Genomic DNA, 13,830 nt, shown 5'->3' on the forward strand with positions numbered 1-13,830 from the left:
GGTTGAGTTTAGGTGACCAGTGGCATTTTTCTTAAGCATTTCTCACTGGGTTATATATATGTATATATCAGGCATTCATTTGCTCTTTGATAGAGCTGGCGATCGAACCTAAGGCCTCAGATCCAGGGCTTCATCTCAGAGTTACATTCCTGGCCCAAAGCAGTTGTCCTTGATTTGAGTATCAGTGCAGGTGAAATCTGGAAGTACTGGTTTACTATTATTACTGTGACTGACTATTGTTGTAGAGCATAGACTAATTCCTAACTCTTGCCCGCCCTCATTTAGCCTCCACCCTCACTCTACAGCTCCAGGGTACTCTAAGGTATATTTTGCTGATTTTCGTGTGATTAGCAAATTAACAGTGCCACTGTAGCTCTGTAAAGATGCTTTCAAGTTTGAAGTACTATATGTGGCATGGCTTTGTTTTGTAGAGTGTGCAGAGCCACCAGGCCAGCTGTGTGAGTTAGAGTTTTTTCATTGTGGTGCTTCTGACTACAGAGTCTGTCTGTCTTCAGTTGAAATCAGACTAGCTGGTTTTGGGCGTTGTTCTGTTTTGCAGTTGTGGCAGGCGACACATGGCTGAACAAGATAAGAAGGGTTTTATTCTTGTGTTAGGGACGTGCTGGGGCTGGGATGGAATTCAGCTATGTTTAGGCTCTGATTGGTCACTTTGGATACTCAGAACTTTGTTATATCCTGTTATTATTTTGCAGTTAAATTAACACATTCATTTACTCCTTGTTCATTCTCTTCATTTTTTGCTCTGCAGAACCCCCAGTTTCTCTGCTCCCCTTTGAAAAGGTGGAATCATCAGTTTAAAACCCAAACTATCTTTGAGGTAGCTATTTATTTTCTATATGTGATCAGTTTTTTAAAAATCTAACTTCCGAATTCATCCAGTCTCTTCCTTTGTATCTTCTGTGACCAGTTTTCTGGGACTGCTTTTCCGTTTGTATTTATTGTTACAGTTGGTTCTAAAATACAGCCTCGTTGTTTCCAATCCTCTTGGTTGCTTGTCTTTTTCTCTGAGTGTTTAGGGGTCCTATGACATGAGGAGTTTTTTCTGAGAGGTAGGAGGAGAGATTACTCTTTCTGTGAGCTGGGGCTTTGGACTCATTATTTGTATGATATTCGTATGCCAATCTTGTGTCTTCATTAGTTTTCTTAACTCTCCTGTCAAAGTTACAGCATTACGCTTTTAAAAATTATTAGAGTGAAGGTAATCTATTTACAGTAGTGTTGACATTTATGGTCTTGGTGCACAGTTACCTCACCTGTATATGTTTGACTTCAAAGCAAAATAGGGAGCTGGGATATGGCTCAGTGTAGAGCACATGCTTTGCACTTGGGGGGCACTTGTCGATTGCCAACACCCCCGACATAAACTTACTGTATGTTGCTGTTTTCAGGGTTACCTGAGTCATCAGGTGAATTATTTGTGACATTTGCTTGTAAAACAAGTCATTTGATAAGTACAGAGTTGAGATTGGAGAGGGCTAATTTGTATTTGATTTCATGTTTTTAGTTTGATCTAAAATCCTTGTTTATGTAGGTATGCAGTGATACATTCTTTTGTACAGCTTTACGTAGTTACCATATGCAGTCCAAAGTGGATTTTTATTTACAGTTTTTAGGGCCACACCTGGCAGTTTGCAGGACTTGTTCCTAACTCTGCTGAAGGATCACTTCTGGTGATCCTTGGGGGACCATGTCAGATGCTGGATAGAACCCGGGTTGTGCAGTTCAAGCGCCCTACCAGCTACTCTCTCCAGTCCTGGGTTTTTCAGTTTTTTTAAGTTCTGATTAGTGGCACATTTATAAGATGTTTATAAGTATTCGGTGAGATGACAGGAAGTTTTTCTTGGAATTTTTGTGAAAATATATTAGCCTGGCCAGAGAGAGAACTCAGCAAACAGGCTAGAATTCATGTTTTTCATGTAGGGGCCCAGTTTCAGCTGGATTTGCGTGGTCCCCTAAGCACCAGTGGGTACCCTGGGGAATGACCTTGAGCACAGAGCTGGGGGTAGCTCCTAACAACAATGGGTGTGGAACCAAAACAAAAAAAGAAAATTTAACCCAGAAGTACTGTTTTATATATAGGTGCTTTCCAGTTTAGTATTAGCTTTTAACTTCATGATTTTATTCTTTCTTTTTTTTACTAAGTTTATATTTTCAGTTAAAATAATTTGAGGCAAACATTGATGAAACTTTAAGTATAAATTTTAGCTTTTTTTTTTCCCCTATGGAACATTGTTATTCCAGGGAAAGCAGTTAAATATATAAATGTAATGTTGTTGCCTTTTCTGAAAGCCATCCAGAGTTATGAATTGCCTGCCAAAATAATACAGGTCACAGAACCAACTACATATTTTCATGGTTTTCCAGAGGTAATTGGAGAGATTCTTTTCTTGTCTGATAGTGTTGCTAGAAATGTTTCTTATCATAGAATTGCTTATCTTCTAGAAATTCGCCACATACACAGGAATGAGGAATTAAACTTCATTCTCTCTCGTCTATTACAACTTAGTTTTGATGATGTTTTAAGGCTTCATTTGTTAACAAGCTCCTTTCTCTTCTAATAATTAAGATTCTTCAAAATTGTGTCATTTGAATTGGAATTTTAAAATATGAAAATTGTATTCTGCCCTCTTGGCAAAATCCTCTTGTGTGTGGTGATGCTCTGTGGTAGTGTAAGTCTCTACCACTTACTAGTGCAGTGCAGGTCATTATTTACATTTTAGGCACCTAAGTGTTTAAAGCAAGAATATATTATGGGAAAAGACTCACAATTTCAGCCTCGGTTTGAGAGCTCTAAAATCTGCAAGATTTTCACTTTAAATTATTGTTCTTTGGTGTTATTCTTTGGTTTTGCCTTGTTTTTAGTAACCTTCCAATCAAGTCAGAGTTGGACTTGACTTTTACAGGATGCTTTGCAGTACTTTATCCTTTCTAATTTTAAGTATCTCTAGAGGATAAAGTTCTCGTCACTTCCTCAGGAGACTGCACAACAGTGTGATAGATCTTGTAGTCAGGAAGTTTTTCCTGATCTTTAGCTCAGACTTCTAAGTTGTCCTGATATTTGTGTATTCTTGCTGTACCAGTCTATATAATGTTCTCCTGTTTTATGTTGATATGACTCTAAGTGGCTCTCCTCTCTCAGCCTTACTTTTAATTTCCCTAAGTTGCATGCTTGTTGATTTGTTGTCTAAAAATTAGTAGGTCTAGGGGCGGGAGTGATGGTATAGTGGGTAGGGCATTTTTCTTGCACGCAGCCGAACTGGATTCGATTTCTGGCATTTCTTATGGTTCCCTAGCACTGCCAGGAGTAATTCCTGAGTGCAGAGCCAGGAGTAACCCCTGAGCATTGTTGGGTGTGACCCAAAATGCTCCCCCGCCAAAAAAAATGAGGTCTAAATAGTTTTTAAGTTGTATTAATAGTTGTCTTCCAGTTACCCTTCTAGTTCAAAATGATTGTTTGCCCTTAGTTGCTCTATTAGTACAAAATTTGATATTTTGTATTTTATATTTACTGGTATTCTAAAACAGCAATTCCAACTTTAGTTTTACTGTAATTCAGAGGGGTTTTAGTGTTTTTTTCAAGGGATAGTCCTAAATTATGGGTGAGGAGATTCTCAAGATCATTTAAGTTCACTTTTAGATAGCTTTTAGAATGGATGTAGATGTCACAAGAAAATCAAACAAATTTATATACAAACATAATTACATCAATGCATTAAGCAGTTACTCATAAAGAGCTTCTTTACAAAATGATTTTTTTTCAAATATGAATTCCCCTGATGCAATAATATGGAAAAACGGTAGTGTATGGAGACAAGCGTTAGGACCCGTTTTTAGTTGAGCATCAGAATTGAAGAGAAAATATTTCTGAACTTACAAGTACATGAAGAGAAGAGATTGTAGTTTTGAAGTCAAGTATGAGTTGCTTTGTGGTGAGAGCCATAAGGGAGTTGTTTTTCCTTTTATTTTTTGCTGTGGTTTTTCAGTCTTTAAGATCTCTCTCTCTCTCTCTCTCTCTCTCTCTCTCTCTCTCTCTCTCTCTTTCTCTCCCCCTCCCCCTTTTCCTTCCTCCTCCCCCCCTTCTAGATATTAGTGAAAAGAAACAGACCTACACTGCTTAGCAGTCTGTTTCCAGTTAAAGTACTGTTAACATGGTAACATTTTCCTGGTCTTGCCACTCTATTTGTAAGAATTGTTAGGAATGATAAAAGACAAAGATATGGGGAAAGTGCATATTTAAATTATTATAATGAAATACACAGGTAATCAAGCTTTTGAATATTTTACTGGTAGACCTTGTTCATCAATACTTTGTTTAAAATCATTTAATTTCCAATTAATAAATATAGTTAATGGCAACTAGGGCTGACCTTGTTGAAATATAGTGTACTAGACATTTTATCCAGATTTCACCACCATAACTGTTTCCAAATGGGATTATTTTGAATATTCAACAGGACCCAAAGATAACCCACTATTGATGTAATCAAAAGATCTTTCCCAGAAATAAAATATTTTAAGAATAGCTAAAAAAAATAGTTAAAGTAGATGTGTGTGTTCTTTTGTTTTAATTTCATAATTTTGGGAAAATGCCAAACTTCGGGTGTTGAAACACTTTTCCAGCTAAAAGTAAGTACCAAGAGAGCCATATGAAGGAAGTTTGCAAGACCACTTCTGACTCTGTGAGAAACCTGTGAAGTTATTTTCTAGAATGTTTTTCAGCTTTTTAATTTTGTAGCGATAATACATGGGGGGGGGGGTGGAGGTCAGAGTGTCTCTAAATTGCATAAGCATACATTGTTGACTTTCAGTAAAAGGAGAAATACCCTCATTAGTTAACCTTATTGAATTAGCATGCACCAGTGCAGCTGACAGTTTCAATTCATACCAAAAACGGGATCTTTTACTCATTCAAATGCTGAATCCTGGTTTTTGAGATCATAGTCACATGGCAGGCCTGGGCGGCTTCCCAGTGCTGAGAGACAAGCAAAGCTAACAGCCAGTGAAAAATGAGATTTTCTGTCTTGGGACTTGGAGTAACAATTCACAGAGAAATTAGGAATCTATGAGAAAACCTGGTGTAGTTAACTCTTGTAGTTAGCATGTTGTCACACTTATCCATTTGCTGTCACAGAGCTTATTCTCATCTTCTATAGATACTGCACTGAGACTAGTTTTGCATTTAAGTACTGACCTTGGATTCACATGCCTATAAGATAGAAGGAGATTTTGGAAAATTCAGGAAAAATGCTGATAAATTTTGAAAACCATATTTAAGCAGCATCTAAATAGATTGTATGTGAAATCAGAGCCATAATACAGAATAAGCTACCTGTTGTCCTGAAAGAGTAACAGTGCCCCCAGTATAGTTAGATCACATGGAGGCCCAGGAGGGTCTTAGCCTTCCCCTCTATGGGTATCTGATGAGTTATCTGCCGTGTTCATAGATGAACAGATATGCTGTGGTTTGCCTCGTAGTCTCTGTGGTTTACTCAGAGGAAGTGGTTCTTGTGGGTCTGATCTTTTCTGAGATTGTCGGTGGCACATGCACAGTCAGCTTATTTCCTATTATATTGAATGTTTAGACAAGATCTTCTCAGGGCAAGTACTGCTGAGAGGTAATTCAGTATTTTGTAGTGATAGGATAGATGATTATAATGTTGTATATCTACCTTTCAGGTGATATGATAGCTTAATTAGTATTTGTAAAGTGCTTTGAGATCCTGGGATGAAGAGTACAAACATGTTCCTAATCATATTCACAGGTTATTTCTATATTTGGCTATTCAAATTTAAATAAAAGCACAGTCATGTAGTACAGTGTTACTCTGCCAAACTTGACTTCTGACTTCTGTAACCAGTTGCGTTGTTTAACACCACAGGAATCCTAGTTAAAATTGTTTTCCTATTTTTCCTTTTCTAATTCTTCTTTGTAATTTTACTCTTTGTGAGTTAGCTTAGTGGAGTGGAAACCTTATCTACACTACTGGTTAAGGCTTGTTCATAAGACTTGAAGCCTACAGCAAACTTCTTCATTTTTTTTTTTAATTTTATTATTGCCTTTTTGTTTGTTTTGGGGTCACACCTGGTGATGCTCAGGAATTACTCCTGGCTCTTTGCTCACTTCTGGCAGTGCTCAGAGGACCATATGGAATACTGGGGATCAAACCCAGGTCAGCCAGGTGTGACGCAAATACCCTGCAGACTGTATTATCTCACTGGCCCCTTTTTTAATGTTTTAACTATTGTACTAAAATAAATGTGATTGAGAGAATTTCTTTTGAGATCAGTAGCTACCCACTCATACATAAATCCCTGTTTGCTTTGCTGAAAACTAAATATGTGAATTGATAGAATTGTATTTTTTTTTTTCTAATAGCATTTGCTATTTTAACTTTTTTGGGTCATACCGGCGATGCACAGGGGTTACTGCTAGCTCTGCACTCAGGAATTACTCCTGACAATGCTCAGGGATCCAGATGGGATGCTGGGAATCAAATCAGGGTTGGCCACGTGCAATGTTTGTGTGTGTGTGTGTGTGTGTGTGTGTGTGTGTGTGTGTGTGTGTGTGTGTGTGTGTGTGTGTGTGTGTGTGTTCCCTCCCAGGCAGCTGCACGGCGCTTGCACTACTTTGTCAACTGTTTTAGTGCTTGGGGATCAGGGGATAGTTCTTTCTCATTTTAAGGTAATTTTTGTGTTCCTTATTATATTTTTTCCCCCTTTTTTTAATACTGAAAAGCATAAGGAAGAAGAAATAGCTCAAGTTAGGCTACCATCTAGATGATGTTATTTATTTAAATACTTTCTTTAAATAATCACAACTATTATAGGAAGTACCTTAATCTTTTCAGTCTTGTAAAAAATTTTAAACACCACCTCTTCCTCAGCCTCATTGATGTTGCCGTGTGTGGGGGGGTTGTGCTCATGCTGTGCCGTGGTGCCCCTGTGGGATGCTTAGCATACCGCCATGTTGCTCCCTCCTGTTGCTGTAGTGCTTGCCCATGCTTGTCAGGTCTTGGCCTCCGGGTTGAGGCACACAGTTATGGTTGTGGTGCTCACTGAGGAATCATTGCGGTGCTCATGTGAGAACTTGCTGGAGGTCGGGTACTCTGAGCTGGGTTCCTGTGCATCTTTTTTAGTTGTGGTGTTGCACCTTTTTTTGGGTGGTGGTTGCACAGACCTTGCTGGGTTGCTGAGGGAATCCCAGGGGGTGCCTGGTCCCCATCTCAGACAGTGGAGCTTCAGGACTGCATTCAGGACATCCTGCACTGCACAGGGGAGTTTGGACTTGGCCTGGCTTGGCCTGGCCTTGCCTCTGCCTCCGCCTCCCCTTCCCCTTCCCCTTCCTCTTCCCTTTCCGCTTTCCCTTCCCCTTCCCTTTCCTTTTTTCTTTTCTTTTTTTTTCAGATGGGGGATTTGGACCACAACTGGAGGTGCTTGGAAATTCATTCTGGCTCTGTGCTGGAGGTTGCTCCTGGCAGTGGTGGACAGACTACTGGGGAATATCTGGGGCTCGCCACACACAAGGCAGGCACCTTAGCCCCTCTACTATCTCTCTGGTCATTGGCATCTGAACTTGTAACTGTATGCTTGCAAGACAGTTCTGAGCCTCTGGGTTATTTCTCTGGGCCCCAGCTCATACTGTTTAGTTGAAAACATGTATATCCACAATAGGAAAACTCAGATGATGTATAAAGTCTCCATTGATCTTATTCATGGCCCTACAGGTCCTATCAGCTTGCAGACTTCCTCAGATGTGACTATTGTTAAATGCTTTTGCCTAACTTCCAAAATTCTCATAAATATATCAGCCTATTCCTTTTTTTTTAAATCAATCTATTACTTTTTTTTTTTTTTTTTTTTTTTTTTGCTTTTTGGGTGACATTCGATGATGCTCCCTGGCTTTGCACTCAGGAATTACTCCTGGAGAGGGACTATATGGAATGGCAAAGATTGAACCTGGGTCGGCCAATGCAAGCCCTACCCACTGTGCTGTTGCTCTGGCCCCAGTCTATTACATTTTATACCTTGCCATAGTATGTCCATGTGACTTCTCTAGATTTTTCTTCTTGGCCCACACTCAGTACTGTTCAGGGCTTACTTCTGTCGTAGCTTGTTGCTCAGGAATCAATGAAATTTTGGGGAGGCTCACAGGATTCATATATGGTGCCAGGGACCTTAACCCTTGCCCTAACTCTCCCACCCAGACTTTGCTAGATTATGTTACAGTAGCAGCAGCTTCAAATTTTGGGCTCCCAACACTGGTTTACTTCTTATCAACTGGAGGTTGATGCAGCAGTTTTTGGAATCACAAAATCACTGCTTTCTGGGATAGACCCATTGTTGGCATAGGAAGAACAGGGAAATTTAAGTAAATCTAAAGCTGCTACTCCTGCCCTATGCCTAGGGCCTCAGCCTCTGTCATTGACCAGAGCAAATCATTTGGTTAAGCTCTTACTGTCAGAGAACAGGGAGTGCACTACTTCCACAGGTGGTGCTGTAGGTCTCAGGACAGTGTCTCAGGAGCTCTAATCCTTTTAAGGATGGAAAGGGGAGGGTGAGTAATCAGCAACAATAACATATCCTGCCACACAAAATGTCAGTAAATGCTTGTTAAATATGTTGCTTTTGGATTTGTGGAAAACACTTGAATGAAATATTTCAAACATACAAAGAACATAAAACAGTATGAATGTCCATGTTTTCGTTAGCCTCATAGACGACCTGAGTTCCTCTGTTTTCCCCCCACTTTCCCCCACTGGATGGATGCTAAAGCAGTTTGGGATATCATAATCTCACCTATAAATATTTCATGAGGCATTCTTGAGAGATATGGTATGAAAGTATGACTTCCAATGATGATCTTTTCTTACTCTCTACTTGTTTGAGGTTATGGTACCATGGGCTGACTGTTGTCAAATAGGAGAGGATGTTTATGGAGTGTATGTAGGATTTAACAGCCAGAAATTTGATTTCCTTGTGACTATTTCTGAAGGAGGCTTAAATTGGAATGCCGTCCACTTTTCGGCAGCTCTCTTTCTCCTGTGTGTTTGTTATGTGTGGTGTCTATGTGAGGCAGAAGCAGGTAATTAACCTCTGGAAAAAAATAACATTGCAACAGATTTGATTTGTAGGAGGTTTCATTTCTCACCCAGCCTCTCCTGGAGTGATGCCAGTTGAGAGGAATCCCAGCCCTTAATGGCTCTAAGTCTTCTGGGAGTTCCCAGTCAGTTGAGAGGAATCCCAGCCCTTAATGGCTCTCCAGTCTTCTGGGAGTTATTTACTCTGAGAAGACATTAGAATCGGTTATTAAAATCGTGTACTCACCTGGGCTTTTTGCTGTCCAGTGAAGGGTTCTATGATACAGTAGTAAGGAAGCGAGTTATCTAAATTTACTTTATAAATTATTAAAGCCATTTGCAGCTGCTTGGATTTGTTATCTGAGGACCTTAAAGCTACCTCTGTTTGGACAGACTTCACAGATGCATTAGCATATAGTGTAATATAGTGTGCTTACTTGTCTTTTCTATGGTTATGAGGTTGTGATTATAGGTGTTACACTTTGTATCTAGGATCATCAGTTTCATAGGAGAGTGAGTTTTACATAAACAACAGTGAGAAGCCAACTAAACAGATGTAATCCCATCTTCAGTTAGTAGATTGATAGATGACAGTGAGATGATCAAAAGGAATTCCAAAAGGTAGTGAACGAATTGTCATATACCATGGACTAGTTTTAGTATAGTGCAGCTAATTTTCATATATATATACATATATGTGTATATATTTGAGTGTTTTTTGTTTTTTTTTTTGTGGGAGAGAGGGGTATCCCCAGCCATTCCTGGCTATCCCAGAGATGTGGGTTTGTGATGGTTCAATGCCTGGGCTATGGAGATTTTGAACTGCTTGCTGTTGGGGGCCAGCAAAGCTGTCCCTGGTGGTACTAGGAATCACTTGGGGCCTTTGAGTTCCTTGACCCTTATTTTCTTTTTCCTTTCTCCCCTTTCTTTCCCTCTTGTTTCTTCTTTTTCTTTGTTTTTGGACCACATGTGATGGTGCTCAGGGATCACTCCTGAAAGTGTTCAGGGCATCATAATGGTTTTGGGGATGACACCCAGGCTGTCTCCGTTCCAGGAGAAAGCGAACACCTTTCTCCTGCTCCTGGCCCCTAATTTTGTTTTCTTAACTGCCTTCTTTCACTCTGCATAGAAACACTTAGGTTAAAGTAGTCTTTGTATGCAGCCAAGTTTTCATTTTCCGAGAATCAATTCTATCACTAATTTCATTACAGAATCCCTCCAGTAAAAAACAGCTATACTTCTAAATAAAACTTTTGTTTTGAGTTTGGACTTGGGATGTAGAGTATTTGCCTTGAATGGGTGAAAGTCTGTGCTTCATCCCTGGCAGCTCCCTGCTACCCATTTTATTTAAATTTGAATGTGAGGGGTTTTTTTTTCCTTTAGCATTGAAATTCTGGCTTTGATAACAATGTAGTTTATTTAAAATGTAAATTAAAAAATTTCCCACAGAGAATAAACTCTTGCCATTACTCTTTTTTTTCCCCCTGTTTTAGTTTTCAGAGATAATAGTTTATCTTTGTGGAAATAGTATACATCAATTTTATTCTATTTTATTTATTTATTTATTTTTTCTTTTTGGGTCACAACTGGCTATGCACAGGGGTTACTCCTGGCTCTGCACTCAGGAATTACTCCTGGTGGTGCTCAGGGGACCAGATGGGATGCTGGGAATTGAATCTGGGTCGGCCACATGCAAGGCAAACGCTCTACCCTGCTGTGCTATTGCTCCAACCCCTTTATTCTATTTTTGTTGCAGTTTTTCATTGCATATTCTGGGGAATGATTTTATTTTTTTGGGGACACCCGGGTACTGATCAGGAGACCAAGGAGGCCCAGGCCTAAAGTGCTGTACTGATGTCCGGGCACTGCAGTACCAGGGTTCTCTGGGCTGCCCTCCAGGGCCACTCCTTGTGGTGCTCAGGGCCTCCTGGGATGCCGCTGGTAATTCTGGGGGTAGGGATGGGGGGAAGACCTATGTTGACCTGGGGTTTGGACCAGGTCTGTTGCATGCAAGGAGTTTGCCTTAGCTCCCATACTTCCTGGCTATATTCATGATCAGAATTCTTTGTTACGTTTTGGGTTTTAGGACACGCTTGACAGTGCTCAGGACTCAGCCCAGTTCCTTTGCTCAGGGATCACTCCTGGCAGTGCTTGGGTAACTATGTGGTGCCAGGGATTAAATCAGGGTTGACTGTGTGCAAGACAAAACCCTTGTACTATCTCTTTAGGGCCACACCTGGTAGTACTCAGGGCTGACTCGTGCCGTTGTGCTCAGGGATCACTCCTGCGTGGCTCATGGGGCCATCTGGGGTGATGGGGATTAAACCCAGGTTGACCATTTGCAAGGCAGGTGTCCTACCCACTATATTGTTGCCCCCCACCTGCACCATCGGGATTCTTGAGACAGTATTTTTAATTTTGGTTTTAGACCCATACTAGGCAATGCCCAGGTGCTACTCACAGTTAGATGCTGAGCTCAGGGACTGTAGGGTGTTGGTGTTCAAACCCGGGGCTTCCATAAGCAAAGCATGTGTTCTGCCCTCTCTGCCATCGCCCCTTCCCTATGAGAGTGGTTGCTGGCTATGGAAGCTCAATAAAAGAGGCATCTCACTATGCAAAGGGAAGGATACATATGCAAGGCACAATTGTGTTCCCCAAAATAGAATTAAGTAAAATATATTTTGACTCTCTTGGTAGAATATTTTTTGAGACTTCTTTGTCAGAGCTGAGAGAAGAAAAAAGAGGACAACAACAAAAAAAGCTCTGGGGAATGGAGAGCTAGTTCAGAGGGTTGAAGCTCAGATCCCTAAATTCGATCCCCAGCACTACATGGTGCCTTCCCCCTTCTCCCCACACCCTTGGATTTAGCCTGTGGTGGCCTGCAGCATCACAGGCCATAGCAGCATGTCAGCCCAACTACTGAACTTTCGGACTTAGACCTGGTGAGTATGCCAGGAATGGTGCTGCCCAGCCCACTTTTCCTTTAAAAGGACTAGGTATTTTAACTCTATCGTATGATTGTATTTCTGTGCACGGCTGAAACCCAGGGCTTAACACATGCCAGACCTGTATGTGCTCTACCACTGAGCCATAGCCTCAGAACTCAGTTCTTAGCTTCTGTGCATTATGAAAGTCGGGAGGAACTGAATAGAAGTGATCTAGAGAAAAAGAGCTTTAGTTTTTGTTGTCAGACTTGTTCTACGGCTTAGTATCTGGGAGACCTTAGGCTGATTAACTTCTGGCCCGGGAGGTGGCTGACAGGACCAGAGCACAGCAGACGCTGGATGCAGAGCCTCAGATTCATCCCCTGCACCTCCTGTGGTCCTTTGAGCTTTGAGTATGTCACCCCCCCACCCCGCCACAAAAAAAAAAAAAGAGGGGAAACATTGTCCTTTCAGTAGTAGTTTATTTATTATTTATTTATTGCTTTTTGGGTCACACCTGGAGATGCACAGGGGTTACTCCTGGCTCATGCACTCAGGAATTACTACTGGTGGTGCTGGGGGAATCATATGGGATGCTGGGAATTGAACCCGGGTCAGCTGCGTGCAAGGCAAATGCCCTACCCACTGTGCTATTGCTCCAGCCCTGTAGTTTAATTTTTTAAAAAATTTTTAAAAAATTATTTATTTTTATTTTTATTTTTTTATTGAATCACCATGTGGAAAATTACAATGCTTTCAGGCTTCAGTCTCAGTTCTACAATGCTGAAACAACCATCCCTTCACCAGTGCCCTTATCCCACCACCAAAAAAAAAAAAGTACACCTCCCATCCCGCGGCCCTCTCCCCCCCCCCCCCCCGCCTTGTAACTGATAAATTTTACTTCACTTTCTATTTACTTTGGTTACATTCAATATTTCAACACAAACCTCACTATTATTGTTAGGAGTACTCCACTAGAGTCAGACCTGTTGTGAAGGGATATGAGGTCGCGCAGCTGCAGTAGCGGCCGCACGGTTTTGGATTTCTGTACTTTAGCAACTAAGTACAGGGAGATTTCTTCCAGGTATTGGATTATTGCAAGCTTGTAAATCCCATCTGTGGTCCTCATAATATGGAGGTCACCACACCCTTCACCCCCGGCAAGGAAGAGGCGAGCGAGAGAAATACCTTTCCTCTCCTGAGCGGGCATGGGGCCTTGCCTTAGTTCTCAGTCTGGAGACATTCTGCGAGGAGCTGCCCATGCCGAAAGATTTAGCTGGCATCTGGAGTCACGCTCGTGCAGCTGTGGAGAGCTGTAGTTTAATTTTTTAATCTGTAAAACTGGGAATAATATTAGTATTGTTGATATCATGCTTAAATACCTTTAGTGTCAGTAACTTACACTTGCTATTACTCTTCAAACCTCAGAAATTAAATTTTCCTTAAACTTTGATTTATACATGTAAAATGATTTTTAATTCATGTGCTGCTTCTGCTCACAGTGTTTTTTCTTACTTTGATAATATTCTGTGTCCTTAATATTTCAAATTACAGAGTGTTTGTAGAATTAAAGTGCATTTGGAAGTGAAGGATAGATCATTTTTTCAATTCAGGTTGTGTAACAGTGACAACTGTGGTTGCAGAATGGCTAAGGTTTTGGGGGATTGGCAGTTAACTTTTAAATCTGCCTTTGATCGCTTGGAATTTGTTGAGTTCTTTACAACATTAGTGCGTTTGTCTATTCATATATTCGGTTAGGATTCAAAACCTCCTCTGTGTTGGTCATTGTGTTGGCAGTAATCTGAGCT

The 13,830-nt window shown here is 40.7% G+C and overlaps 1 protein-coding gene across 3 annotated transcripts in view; it reads left to right on the forward strand.

Moving 5' to 3' along the window:
* ARHGEF12 (Rho guanine nucleotide exchange factor 12) overlaps nt 1-13,830 on the forward strand; it is a 140,777-nt gene that overhangs the window by 2,339 nt on the left and 124,608 nt on the right. The gene's annotated exons all lie outside the window — the stretch shown is intronic.

This window comes from Sorex araneus, chromosome 3 (assembly GCF_027595985.1).
Source record: "Sorex araneus isolate mSorAra2 chromosome 3, mSorAra2.pri, whole genome shotgun sequence".
Taxonomy (NCBI): domain Eukaryota; kingdom Metazoa; phylum Chordata; class Mammalia; order Eulipotyphla; family Soricidae; genus Sorex; species Sorex araneus.